General features: G+C 39.8%; 1 long non-coding RNA gene across 2 annotated transcripts in view; it reads left to right on the forward strand.

Moving 5' to 3' along the window:
• LOC113600655 (uncharacterized) overlaps positions 1-13800 on the forward strand; it is a 346128-nt gene that overhangs the window by 167329 nt on the left and 164999 nt on the right. For both annotated transcript variants that reach the window (XR_003421758.2, XR_008292500.1), the window contains exon 2: positions 12480-12669. This is a non-coding gene — a long non-coding RNA (uncharacterized LOC113600655). The remainder of the gene's footprint in view (positions 1-12479; positions 12670-13800) is intronic.

Genomic DNA, 13800 nt, shown 5'->3' on the forward strand with positions numbered 1-13800 from the left:
TTTTTTCTGTTTTATTTCTATTCTTGTCTGTTTAGTTCCTTTTGCTATATTTAGGTTTATTTTACTGTTTTATGGCTAACTTAGATGAATATTTAACTTATTAATTTCATCTTTTCTTCTTTTGTAATGAATACTATACATTTCCTTGTGAGAATGGGCTTATCCACATTCCACAGTTTATCATCAGTTAATCAAATAATAACTATACATATTAATTCACACAGATATGGAGATTTTCTAGTTTTGTTTTGTTAATGATTTCGAGCTTAATAGAATTGTGTCACAGAACATATTCTGATCATTTAAATACTATGCAATTTGTGGAGTTTTTCCTGATGATTCAGCATATGGTTAATTTTTATCAATGCTTGGTATGTGCCTTAGAAGGTATATTCTGCAGTTCTTGGGTACTGTTATCTACAAGTCAATTACTTAAAGTCTCTTAATTATGTTGTTCAGATCTTCCAAGTATTTACTATCTTTTATTCTACCATTTACTGAGAAGATTGTGATTATGTTTTCCACTATGATTATTGGCTTTATGTTTCACCTTGTAGTTCTGTTGTCTCTCTATATTTTGAAATTATGATATTAGGTAAATACAAATTAATAATGGATTAAGATGGTTAACCCCCTTTCATATGACATTTCCCACTTTTCTCTAGTTATGTATTTTATTTACTTTGTCTGGTATTGTATAATTTAATCAACCTTTTTGTTTTATGATTGTATGTTGTATCTTTTCTATCCTTGTATTTTCAACTTTTGATTCCTTATTTTCAGATATATTATTTATAATCAGCATATTATAAATTTTAAATTTTAATATGACCGGTTTTTTCTTTAAAAAAAGTTTTTTTTACATTTATTTATTTTTGATAGAGAGAGGCAGAGCACAAATGGGGGAGGGGCAGAGAGAGGAGACACAGAATCCAAAGAAAGCTCCAGGCTGTGAGCTGTCAGCACAGAGCCTGATGCGGGGCTCAAACTCACAAACTGAGATTATGACCTGAGCCGAAGTCAGACGCTTAACCGACTGAGTCACCCAGGCGCCCCCACCATTTTTGTCTTTTAATATGAGCTTATAATATAATCAGTGATACATTTGTTTAAATCTCCCATTTTATATCTGTTTTCAATTTTCCTAACTTTCTTTATGCTCCTATTTTCTTTCTTTCTTGCCTTGTGTTTCAATAGATTATTTCTTAGTCATGTATTCTTGTCCCACTTCCCTAATCATGTCAGCTTGGTAGTTGTACAATTACTATTTTTTCAGTGGTTATCCTGAAGAATACAATATGTATTTTTAAAATATCAAAGACTGATATTTTTTGATTCTTTTTATCCATTTTCTTGATATGAGAGTGGTCTTAAAATACTTTAACTCCATGTAATCCTTTGTCAACTTTTATGCTATTTTTTTTTGTCTTGTATCTCAGTTCTATGCACGACTATTTTGCCTTTCTGTGTTTCATGTTTGTTATTTTCTTCTTTCTTTACTTACAAAAACAGGAAAAAAAAGATACTGTCTTTACAAAACTTATATTCCTGTTGAGGAGACAGTCAACAAAAACATAAACAACTAAAATGTATTGTATGTCATATGGTGATAAATACTTCAGAGAAAAAGCAGGGAAATAATATATGGAAGGCTGGGAAGCAAGGGTAGAATTTTAAGTGAGGGTGATGTGGGAAGACCTCCTTAAATAATTGACGTTTGAACAAAGACATACAGGAGTTATGGGGATAAGCCATGAAGAAATCTGGTAGTAGATTATTTCTAGGCACAGGGAACTGTACATAAAAAGAATCTCAGTCAGAACTGTACCTGATATGTTTTAATATTAGGTAGGAGGCCGGTGTGGCTGAAGTTAAATGAGTATGGGAGGGCAGAAATGGATAATGAGAGGAGTAGTGATGTTTTTGTTTGTTATCATTTAAAAATTTTTTAATAGTTATTTATTTTTGAGAGACAGAAAGAGACAGAGCATGAGCAGGGGAGGGGCAGAGACAGAGAGGGAGACATAGAATCTGAAGCAGGCTCCAGGTTCTGAGCTGTCAGTACAGAGCCCAACGTGGGGCTCGAACTCACCAACTGTTGAGATCATGACCTGAGCTTAAGTTGGATGCTTAACCTACTGAGCCACCCAGGCACCCCTGTAGTGATGTTTTTATAATGAGGTAGTGAGTTGGGAGTCAAATAATGTCACTATGGCCTTGTAGAAAAATTTTTGGCTTGTGATTATGACATAAAACCCAGTTTAAGAGATGTGATGGTAGTTGAATACAAAATACAACTTTTTTTTTCTTTTAGCTTGCAGTTTTAGAGGGTTTATTATATGTCAGGTAGTGTATTAAGCACCTTACATGCAAAATTTTAGTTTATATTTAATATAAGAATGTAGGTTTCACACAGCTTGTCTTACCCAAGCTCACAGTTCATATGTAGCAATTCTAGAAGTCAAGGCCATGTGGTCTCTTAACCATAATTCTATTATTTCTTGGACTCTTACTGTTTAATGAGAGTTTACCTGGAGAGATCTAGCTCTGAACTCTGTGGATGGGATTTCCTACTTCTTCCTTCAGTACACAAAGCATTACCAAATGATCCCAAGAGACTTGGTTGGCTTGTCATGTGGGTCATTTACCTGTTCTATGTTTTAATGACACATGCTACACATTCGATTCTGGGCCATTTTTTTTTTTCGTAAGCCTATTGCCATACACAAGAATGGACAAAGACATCATGGATGGTTAAACCTTAATGAAATATCATTACTGAAAAGAAACCATGTCCTATAGAGGACATTGGCATATGAGTTATTTTAACCTACTGTAAGGTCTTTTGTTTACATCTGAGTGACCAATTATGTTCCTTTTTTATTTTATGTAATATAAAAGAAAAAATTAACTTGGTAGACTGTGCTAGAAAAACTTGCCCTTGGAATAATCTAACGTTGTATTTGTCTGTCACAAATGAGTAGCATGTGCATTCTTGAGTTTATTGTCTCAGAAGGAGGGATGTTGGCTGACCCAACCCCTGTGGAACAATCAGAAGGTCGGGCGATCCATTTTATTTTGTACACAATTTTACTAGAAAACTGAAGACTTATTGATGTAAGGTAAAATATTAGCTGGCAGGTAAAAATAAGCCTGTTAATGAATGTGATTAGACCAGCAGCTGGAATGAATTGCAGTGTTTGCAACATCAATGGAATTAGTAGACCTTAAAATATTCAGGGAATCAATTAAAAGTCTTCTTTGGGATTCAAAAAATGTGTGTTCATGTGCTTAACTTTAAAATGAGCACCGGGAGAAGAAATGGCTAAACCTTCTGTCAGAAAACCACTTAAAGATTCCAAGGGCGTCTGACTGTTTTCTGGGCCCAGCCAGCTTCTGAAGGAAGCCCTGGTGGGCTGAAAGGCAGGCATCTTGGAGCACAAGCTCCAGACTGTGCTTCCGAGAATTGAATAAGAGAAGCACGTGAGAGCAATTGAAATGGGTGTCCTGGCCACACTCCCTGAAGGTTCTGCAACCTCGTTAACCTTTGAGAAGAGCACAGCTTCCAACCAGGATGAAAGACGAAAAGAAGGTGATAGTTTCTTAAATATGTTCTTTCTCGTGGTCACCCCAAGGACCTTGAAGAGTTTCAAGCCAGAAGTTTTGAGCTGAATAATCTTGTATCAAAGTCCTTGGGAGAAATTAATTGGACAGCATAATGTGTAAGCAACTGAACATAGATATTATCTAGCATTCCCAAAACTAGATTAATTAACCTCCGTTTCCCTACACTAACAAACAAGCTGGATAGGCTCTTTAAAGCTCTGCTTTTAGGCTTTTACCTCCAGGGAAGAACCAAAGGAAGCCTCCATTGTTCTCATAATTGTTTTACAATCCAAAGTTGAAAGTTCCTCTTCAAATTAATGGAAAATAGAAGCATAAGATAATAAAGCTGGGGAGATTATTTAGTTTTAGGCTATGATTGTCTAAGACATCTGTTTTAATTTGGGGGATACATTCATGCCCTTTTTTCATGTCTAAGTCTAAAAGATGGGGGCTGGTTTACAGGTTAAATGTATCCTTCACAATTTCTGTGACTTTTTTCCCCTCATCGTCTCAGTAGGAAGCTGGGCAGGGTCAGAAATCCTGCAAGCCACAATTGCTGGTTTTGTGAAGATGGCGTCAGGATTTCTGAACCTGCAAATCTCCTACTGGTTTTTTTTTTTTTTTGCCCCCATGGCTCCAGGTTTCAATGTAACCCCTAGTCCCAAGCAGTCAGGATCCCGTTTTGGTCCCACAATACTCATGGATATCTTCTGGTTGCTCTTACTGGGGACAGGACACAGTGGGGAGATGGCCAAGAGGATGTGCCCACCCAGTGCCTAGCTCCTCTTCTAGACCATGCTCTGGGGAATTCAAAATTCCTGGTTAAACCTGTGAGCTGGCTTTCAAGGTAACAGTTTGTCCTCATAAGAGTGGATTGTGGTACAGTTGGTGTGTGCACCCATAGATCTAAGGAGTAGACAAGGAGAGGGGGGAGAGTGAGAACAGGGGGAAGAGTGAATGGAGCTTAGACATGCAGGATGCACCCAGGCCTCTCAGAGGGGCCAAATGATGGGGGTAGGGAGGATGGGACAACTTAGCCTTGCCACACAGTTAGGAACCTTTATTTGTACCGGCCCTGCCAATTGCTGTAGCCAGCCATGGTCGTGGCCACAGGAGAAGAGCTGCCTGTGCCTTGGGTCCCTAAAAAAGGACAGTGAAGACACACTTTGCCTTCTTACCAACATTCTCCAGTGGTTTTCTTCAAAACTGAAGTACCCCGTTGGCATTTTACTACAGAGATTATCAGAAGCAACAAGGGGTAATTGCACTATTTAGTGTACCTTTGTTTTAGTCTTGCAACTTGTCTCTTATTTTAGCATCTCCTAAGGTTCCTCCTATTTGACTATTTCTTTTTTGCCAATGTCCCCCTTCAGTGATCCAGCCATTGTATATTGCCTATTGCCTCTGTTCCCACCGCAACATCTATTCAGGTTTTTTTTCTTGTGGTATACCCCTGGTGATCTTCCACTTCGGCCCTACCCATGGCTTCCATTATATTTGCCTTAGGCTAATCCAGTAGTGCTTGAGATAACAATTTCAGGTGGAAGGGGAGTGTGGTATAATCACACTGTGTGTATATATGTTTATGGGTAGCAGAGAGAAGGGGAAATTTCAGTGTATATTCTGCAACGGATACGTTGAAACCACAGAATCTTGAAGCTGCTGTTTTCTTCTAGGGCTTATGATATTTGTCAATTAACCATTTGAAGACTCCTAAGAGAAATGCATTCCCTATGAAGAGCACTAAAGAGAGAAAATCATTACTATTTTTCAGGCACAAAAAAATAAATAAATAAAGAGTGTGTAAACATATTAGCCAGGAGCTCAGATCCTGATCTGGAGACAGGAGGGATAGATGTATAGAAGGTACGTTTAAATCCAACGAATTCAGGAAAAAAAAAAAAAAAAAGGATAGTGTGAGACTAAGAAAGTACATGCATTTGAGTAGTGAAGACATACATTGAACTGTCATGGGATCAGAGGACTTAATTCTGTCTCTCATCACCAACTACCTGTGTGACCCTGAGCAGTTTACTAATGACCTTCACCTTCAGGTTCCTTGTTTGTAAAACTGACACAATGTCTTCCCTGCTGCCTTACAGGGTGGCTGTGAGGACGAACTGAAACAATGACTAGGAAAACACGTTGTTTACTGGAATCTGCAGTGTATATGTGTTGGAGCCCTGCGTTCCCTCCCGAGCTCAGACGTGTCTGAGATCTGGACCTAGTCGAGGCTCGTGCATCTGGTGGTGCTTGTGCTCTTTGTTTTGGTTTTCCCCTAAGCCACTGTCCCCGGCACGTAAAAGTTTGTTGGCTAAATGAAAATAATGCAGAAAATAATGTTGCCTAATGAAAGAAATGCAAGACGATATTCTACTTTCATCACACAATCCTCTATCTCACTTTTTGTTTTATTTTGTAAATAGAGATCTACATATGTTCTGCTGAGCCAACAGGATCACACCAGCTCCTACGGGAAGGATAAGCTCTGTGTCCCCGGGGGAGACCTCATCCTATGAGACTTCACTGGTTTAAGGGCTAGGATAGCATCCTGGCCATTATCCAGCTGTGAGGGGCCTTGGGCATTAGATGACTTAGGCTGTTTCCCTATCACCCTATTTCCTCAGCTATAAAATCAATATTTTAAATGACACAATTTCTAGGATCTCTTCCAGCTCTAGTTTCCAGGATTCTAAATCTAGCCTACACACATGCTCAGGTCTTCTTTTTCTTTTTAAAATGATGAAATAAGCAAAGGCAAAGCCTACCAGAACCTAAATAATCAAAATAACTGATAAATTAAATATTTTGTTTGGTCAAAATTGTTTCTGGAATATCAACTTTATGGGGACACTGGGGAAGACAAAATAGACAAGATCCTCACTCTTACAGAGCTCACTCCTTAGTAGGCAAGACAACAAAGAAGCAAGTAAGTGAATAAAGAAACGGTGAATATGGACGTGTGCTATAAAATAGGAGATTTTAGATTCACCAAATTGACCATACATTCCCCTCCTCTAAATCCCCAGATTTCTTATTGAGGATCACCTTTTAAGCAGATTTACAGAATTCTGTTTGCCTATGTGGAAATAAGGAAGAGAAAATAATTTGAAAGGGGCTTAGGGAATTCTGAATCTTTGAAATCATTAACTCTTTCAAATTTGGGGGGCCAAAAAAAATCTACACACAAAAATGAGCAACTCTTAGTCTTAGACACAGCATTGAACAGATGAAGTTTGTCTATGGGGAAAACACTGAATAATATAGCATCGACTTACAGTGGGTCACTGTTTAGGCATTCATTTGCATTTTGACTGAATCTGTGGACAGGAAAAGGATCCCAAATGTGATGGAGCTAATTTGAAAGCTTACAAAGCCTTATTAGCACAGTGAAACAAGTTAGTGTATAGTCAAACTTTTAAAAGTGGAGGGAAAACAATATGTGTCCAATGCTAGTGAGTAAAACAGAGAAGTCACAAATAGGCAAGAAATAGTTTTGAATTTATCTTGAATGTCTGCAATTGCAGCAGATCGATCAAACCGGAGGGACATTAGATGCTAAATTGGAGAGAGAAGCCTTTGCAGGTGCTTTGAAGGGCTCAAGTGGTCAAGATGCTGATCACTTATTATGCCCTATTTCACTTGTAAGCGTATGGCTTTCCTTTCTTTTGATTTTACAATGTTGCGGGGCTCCACACTTAATGCTTCCCAGTCGTGCTTATGGTGAGTTTATTTAACTCATAAATGGAACAAAGTAAGGAAAAGAAAAGAGGGCATGGATATTTTCTGAAGTCACCACAAAGATCTGAAGGAGGGCTGAGAAGAAGCGTGGGACTGAGGGAGATAAGGATATGTGGATACTTCAGAAAGAAGACCCAATGTACAACTAGTAGAGAAAGAAGTCCTGGATATCTAATGCACAAGCACAGTGATCATAGACAACAATATTGTACTATAAACACCAAACTTGCTAAGAGACTAGATGTAAATTATTCCCACCACAAAAAAGAAATGACAATTATGTGATGATAAGGGTGTTAGCCAACGCTTCAAAGACAGTCATAATATCTAAATGCATCAGAGCAACATGTTGAGCACCTTAAACTTACACAGCGTTATATGTGAATATATATTTCAATTTAAAAAGAAAGAAGACCTGTCTAAACTCCACCAAATTGTGAAGAGTTGAAAGCCAAGAAATGGGAGAGAGAGGAGAGGAGGTTGGGCAAATAAGGGTATTTATTTGATGGCCAAAAAGGTGGAAAAACCAGAAACTGCAACTTGGGTTGGGGGAAACAATGCTGAGTAAGTCATGGTGGTTGGTGCCGGTGACAGATTGCAACCCCCAATTTATATTTAGGAATCTTCGTAAATCAGATTTTGGTGTGTTAGAGAGTGCCTATTTTTTGAACATTTGCCTTGGACCTAACAGTGTTTTTAGCCACGCTACATTTTCTTTTAAGACAAGCTTAAAGCTATTGTTTGTCATTCAGCAATCTACTGTCAGATGTGGATGACTCATTGACATTTTAGCACCAACTACGATCTATTTTCCTCGTTAAATGTTGAATTAGAGGTTTTATGCATATAATATGGATTTAAGAAATTTCCCTGCAGAGGTTAATGTGCTTAAAGGTCAATGCAGTGGGGTGTGTTTTGGAAGAACGTAATAGAAAGCATTTAAAAAATATAGATTTGACAGGTCTTTTGCAAGCTTTATTGTCTAAAATGTAATGCTTAGTTTCTGTGAGATTAATATACTCACAAAAGAAATCATTACCGGTACTTTGACGGACTGAGCAGTTTCTGAAGCTCCTGTAATGCCAAGAGTACAATATGCATGGGCAGCAGTGAAGCTATAACTCAGCCTTGTGTGATTATGATGTTTAAGTAGAAAGCGAGAATCAGGGAAAGTGTTTTGCAACAATGTCCTCTCCAAATAACAGAGTATTTACTGGTTCACCAAGAAAACGTCAGTGTTCAAAAGGACTGTGGGTGTCACAAGCAATTAGTGTGTCTACAAAGGATCTTCTGCAATTCCCAGAGAAGACAGGAAAATGTTATATAGAATGTGAAATGTAGGGGTCATTTCAAAAGTAATGGATACTGACACAGAGCTACAAACAATTGTACGGTTTACACATCACTCAAAGAAATTGGATTAGAGCCAGAGAAAAAGATGTTTTATATTATGGTTTCAAAAAAAAATCTTGAGGGCATTTGGTACAAGACAGTATAATATCTACCTTTTTTTGAAATGTAATGTACATGAAGGCAAAGGGTTCTATGTCATTTTTGAGGTAAAATGTTACCACTTTGAGCATATTTCTTCCCAAAGACTTCACACTAACAATAGCCTGTACATATTAAAATAGTTTACAAGTGGCATGTAAATGAAGTACCTAAATCCTAGTGTTCAAAGTGTTTCTATGTCCTGCTGAAAGAATTGCTCATCTGATGTTTCTCAGGCTTTGTCTAAACTCTCAAATAGGAGCAGGCTTCCATTTGTTTGTCTTGGAAACACATTTAACTGGTAAGTGTTCTGACTCAGACTTGGGATGATATTTGTGGCACTGGCTGGCTTGGGAGAGTGTTTGACTCCCTGAGGCAAGGCTCTGGTAACCAGCAAGAACGTTATGTCTTAGTATGTGGACATTGTAAAACCATACAAATGGTGGCTTCTGAAAAGATAGGTTTATGTCCTAATTCGTGAACTCTGTTGATATTATTTGGAAAAAGGGTCAATGCAGATGAAAGTAAGTTAAGGATCTTGAGATGAAGAGATCATCTTGGATTCTCTGGGTAGGACCTAAATCCAATGACAATACTCTTATGAGAGAACGGCAGAGGGATATTGAGACAGGTAGAAAAGACATAGAAGCTGAGGCGATGATTAGACATAGAAGAGATTGGAATGATGGAGCCACAAGCCCAGGAACTCAAGAAATACCAGCAGCCACCAGAAGCTGGCAAAGGCCAGGAAGGATTCACCCTTAGAGCCTTCTGAGGGAATGTGGCTTTGATCTTGAACTTTTGGTTGGCAAAGCTGTGAGAAAATGATTTTTATTTTTTAAGCCACCCAGTTTGTGGCAATTTGTTATAGTAGTGACAGAAGACTTATATAGCAACCTTTAACTTCTGGGGTTCCTACACACCAAAGTAAAACCAGGTTGCCAAGTGGTGCCTAGGTGACTCAGGTGAATGAGCGCCTGACTCTTGATTTTGGCTCAGGTCATGGGATCAAGCGCCGCGTTGCTTGATTCTCTCTCTCCCTCTTCCTCTTCCCTTCTCCTGCTTATGTGCACTGTCTGTCTGTCTGTCCGTCCGTCTGTCTCTGTCTCCAAAAACCACCACCACCACCATCACCACCACCATCACCACCACCAACAACAACAAAAACCGGGGTCCCATGTAGAACGTGGTCTAGGTTGCTCACCCTCTATCCTTCTACACTCCCATGAGGTGATAATAACTCACTGGGAGGAGACAACAAGATGGAGAAAGTGGTTCTGAATTCCAAATCCAAGATTGTAAAGGTGTCTTTAGTTTTGAAGTGAGGGAAGATAGGAGCCATTTCTGTTAGCACGCTTACCACAGTATCTTTCTGATTCCTTTGTTCTTGCCTCCTATCCACCATTTTGGCCTTGGGAAGAGGAGGGCAGGTGAGCCACAAGAAGAGGAAGGAATTAAAACACAGTAAGGAGTAAGCTGAACATAGTAAGGACTCTTCTCTGATAAGAACATATAATTATGGTATCCAGACAAAGACATTTTGAAGACAAACACAAACAGCAACAACAACAAACCAGATAGAAACCCAGGATAGATATAAATTAACAATGGAAGAGTTGAGACTTTTTCACCTTAACATTTCATGAAGTAGATAGACTATACCACCAAATTAAGAGAGAAAATATTTCCCTCTCTGTCTTGCCAAGTTGTTGTATAAAGATTCACAACAATGACCATACATAATATCATTTAATTTTGGACAGATTATTTTATCTGTCTGGAACAGTTTGGAGTATATTGTTTTGACCTTTATTGAAGTCAGAGACTTTGTTCTTGGTCCCTGATTCTCTGTTATCTTTCTCTCTCTCTTTCTCTCTCTCTCTCTTTTTCTCTGTAGTCATACCTTTCAGGTAAGGTTCCTCAGGGTTCCCTGAATGAGCCTCTTGAAGTTATTTCTAGGTCTCCTCAGTGAATTCAATTTAGGATGTTAGTTTAACCTATTAACTTGTCTCGTAACTAGTGCATTTTCGGCCCCATGGGTTTAAGTAGATTACATCTCGATGTGTTATTAGGTAATTTTGACTTCACATAGGCTTCATAAAATAGCGGCCCTGGCCTCTAAAATTTAAAGTAAGGGAGTTTCCTGTAAGTGAGAAGAAATACACATCTGGACAACCCTGCAGGCTCATGGAGCTGTCTCGTATCCAGGCGCCATGAGGGGACTGGGGACGTTTGAGGATGTGCCAAGGTAACTGCTCTGACAGCAGTGCTTGTGAGAAAGTTCTCGTCTTCTTAGGGTTAATAACAAGGCAGTGCTGTCGATGTGAAAATGGATTCAATTTGCTTCAATTCAAACAGTTGTAGGAATAATTTTGCTGAGTCAGTACACTGCAAATGGCTCTGTGCCCTCATGGAGACACACGGATGCTCCAAAAGATGTCTGCTTAAGCAGCTCGGCTGCTACTGCCTTAACCTGGATATTAAGGTCTTCCTGAACTGTCCGCCATTTTTCTTTTTCTACTATGTTCCTTTAGATACCTGCCACTTTGACCAAACCTAGTCATTCAACAGTGATGTCAGGCCCTTGGGACTTTGTCAGGGATATCTGTCCCCTCATTTCTGCCTAGTTGAGATCCGAGTCATTTCGAGCCTGAATCAAAGCTCCCAAACATAGTTACCCCCTTCTTCTTCTGCAGCCATGCATGGCACACTGCCAGAACCTCTCTCTTGGTCCCTCCTTCCTCTTTCATCTGCCCCATTTCACAGTTTATGCTCTTTCTGACTGCATCCCACTGAAATATTACTTCCTGGGGACTTGCATCTTAGTCATCTTTCTATAACTCACAGTAACTGAAAGAGGACTTTTCCTCCTGTAACTATTTGATAAACATTTTTTAATGAGCAAAAAAAAAATGATAGAAAAATAGGTGATTTGGGCCATTACAAAATACTTTTTATTTCCCAGATTTGCTGGAGAACCCTGAACAAATAGTTGCCTAGGATACCCAGAAATCAAGTAAATGTTTGAGAATCAAGACAGCAGTTCATTATTCCATAAGTATCAAGACAAAAATGTTGGAATTAGCTCAGGATTTACCTTGTACAAGTTACTTTAGATGGGAGAAACGAAGGTCATTACTGCCAAACTCTTAATGTCTTAGAGTGTCTTGCTTGGGTGGGACAACAACCTCCCCATTGGTCTCCATCCTCCCCTGGCATCTCCTCCAAGCCCGTCTTCACAAAGGAATATTTATAAAATAGAAAGCTGACCCTGCCTTGATCCTGCTCTCAGGATGAAGTCCAGACGCTGCGGCCTGTCATGTCAGGCCTTTTATGACCCTCCCCTGCTTGCCTTTCTAGTCGTGTCTCTGTAGCCTTTTCACGTCTCCTTTCAGATTCATCGCTTATTCTCCGATCCCATGCTGTCTTAGGCCTGTGTTCTGTTTGGTTTTTTTCCCTGGAATTTTCTCCCTCTTTTCATCTTTCGGAATAACTCCTTCTTATCCTTTCAGAATTGGTTTAAGCAGATTCTTCAGGCTGAGTGTGTTCTGTGTGCACATGCTATTATAACACATTTTAGCATAGCATTTCATACACACTGTCATAATACTTGATACCTTTTGTCTTTTTCCTTTTGCCAGGATCATGTCTTACTCACAAGTCTGGAGCTGTGGGAATCCTTAGCACAGAGGAGCAGATGAGGTTCCCTAGGAAGAACATGTAGACTAAAAAGTGCATCAGGCTGAGAGTTAGCAGAGGGAAAGTACCCACCAGAGGAGACAAAAAAGGTAGAGGAGAATCGAAGAGATCTGCATGTGGAATCCAAAGAAGGTAAACGTTTCCTATTGAAAAAAATGTTCAGCTGTGTGAAACATTGTAAAAAGGTCAAGTTAAGTAAACATTGGAAGGTACTCATTGGATTTGGTGCTTAGGAGCTCATTGGTGGTCTTTGTAATAGATCACAAGGTCTGTTTCTCGGGTTTAGCACGCACATAAACACTATTGCATCTAGCAGAACAGATCATTTTGACTGAAGATTTTGTAATGCCTAGGTTGGCATGTCTGCTATACTTTTGTCATTAGGGACACAGTCCAGGTTCTCAGCACAAGGAGATATTTGGCAAAAGCTGAAGAAGGAAGATCTACTTCTGTGCTTTGGATATGATTGTAATCCTAGCTGCCGTTTCGTGCCATAATCTTCAGCACCTCATCAGCATCCCCAACCGTACCTGCTTGCCAGGCCCTTAGCTGCCACCGAGACAGATTGGTTGGTCCTTCACGGGCCTGTGCAATTTTGCCACCTGGGGCCGGTCAGCTGAACCCGTGGGGTCTCTGGCCCCTCCGACCACTTCCAGGCTTGGATGCAGCAGGACACTGCGGTACTGGGACGGGCTTCTTCAGCAGCTACTGAGGGAGCTAGGTGACATGACTTGGGATTTGGGGAAAAGAACTCCCTTTGTAATGAATCTGGGAGACTAGAGAGGGGAAGTAGCCATGCAGATAAATTTCCCCTCCTTCCTCTTTGAAGGGACTGCTTTGAGCAGCTTCGATGCACAGCCTGTCTGGAGACATCCCAGGTGGCTGAGTAGCTGCACCTGCTGAGCGACCAGCTGTGTGTCTTTGAGGCTTATGGTAAAGCAGTGGCCAGTACAGTGACACGCTGTGACTCTGTAACCTTCCTTGTCACACTTCTCTTTTCATTAACTCTCACTGCTTCAGGACTTCACCTTTCAAATTAGGCACCCCTGTCAGGTTCTGTTTTCAGTGGAGTCCGGGCTGAGACATTCTTTGTCTCCCTTGCCCACCTAGGATGCTGGTGATTGTGAAAATATCAACAGCAAAGCTTGGACTTTTCTAGTCAAGAGCTGGCCTGTCCTCTCCTTTCCAACTTTAAGGCAATGGATAGAGCAAGGATGTCACATAATTTGAATGGCATGAATAATTGGCCAGGATTCATTTTGG

This window comes from Acinonyx jubatus, chromosome F2 (assembly GCF_027475565.1).
Source record: "Acinonyx jubatus isolate Ajub_Pintada_27869175 chromosome F2, VMU_Ajub_asm_v1.0, whole genome shotgun sequence".
Classification (NCBI taxonomy): Eukaryota; Metazoa; Chordata; class Mammalia; order Carnivora; family Felidae; genus Acinonyx; species Acinonyx jubatus.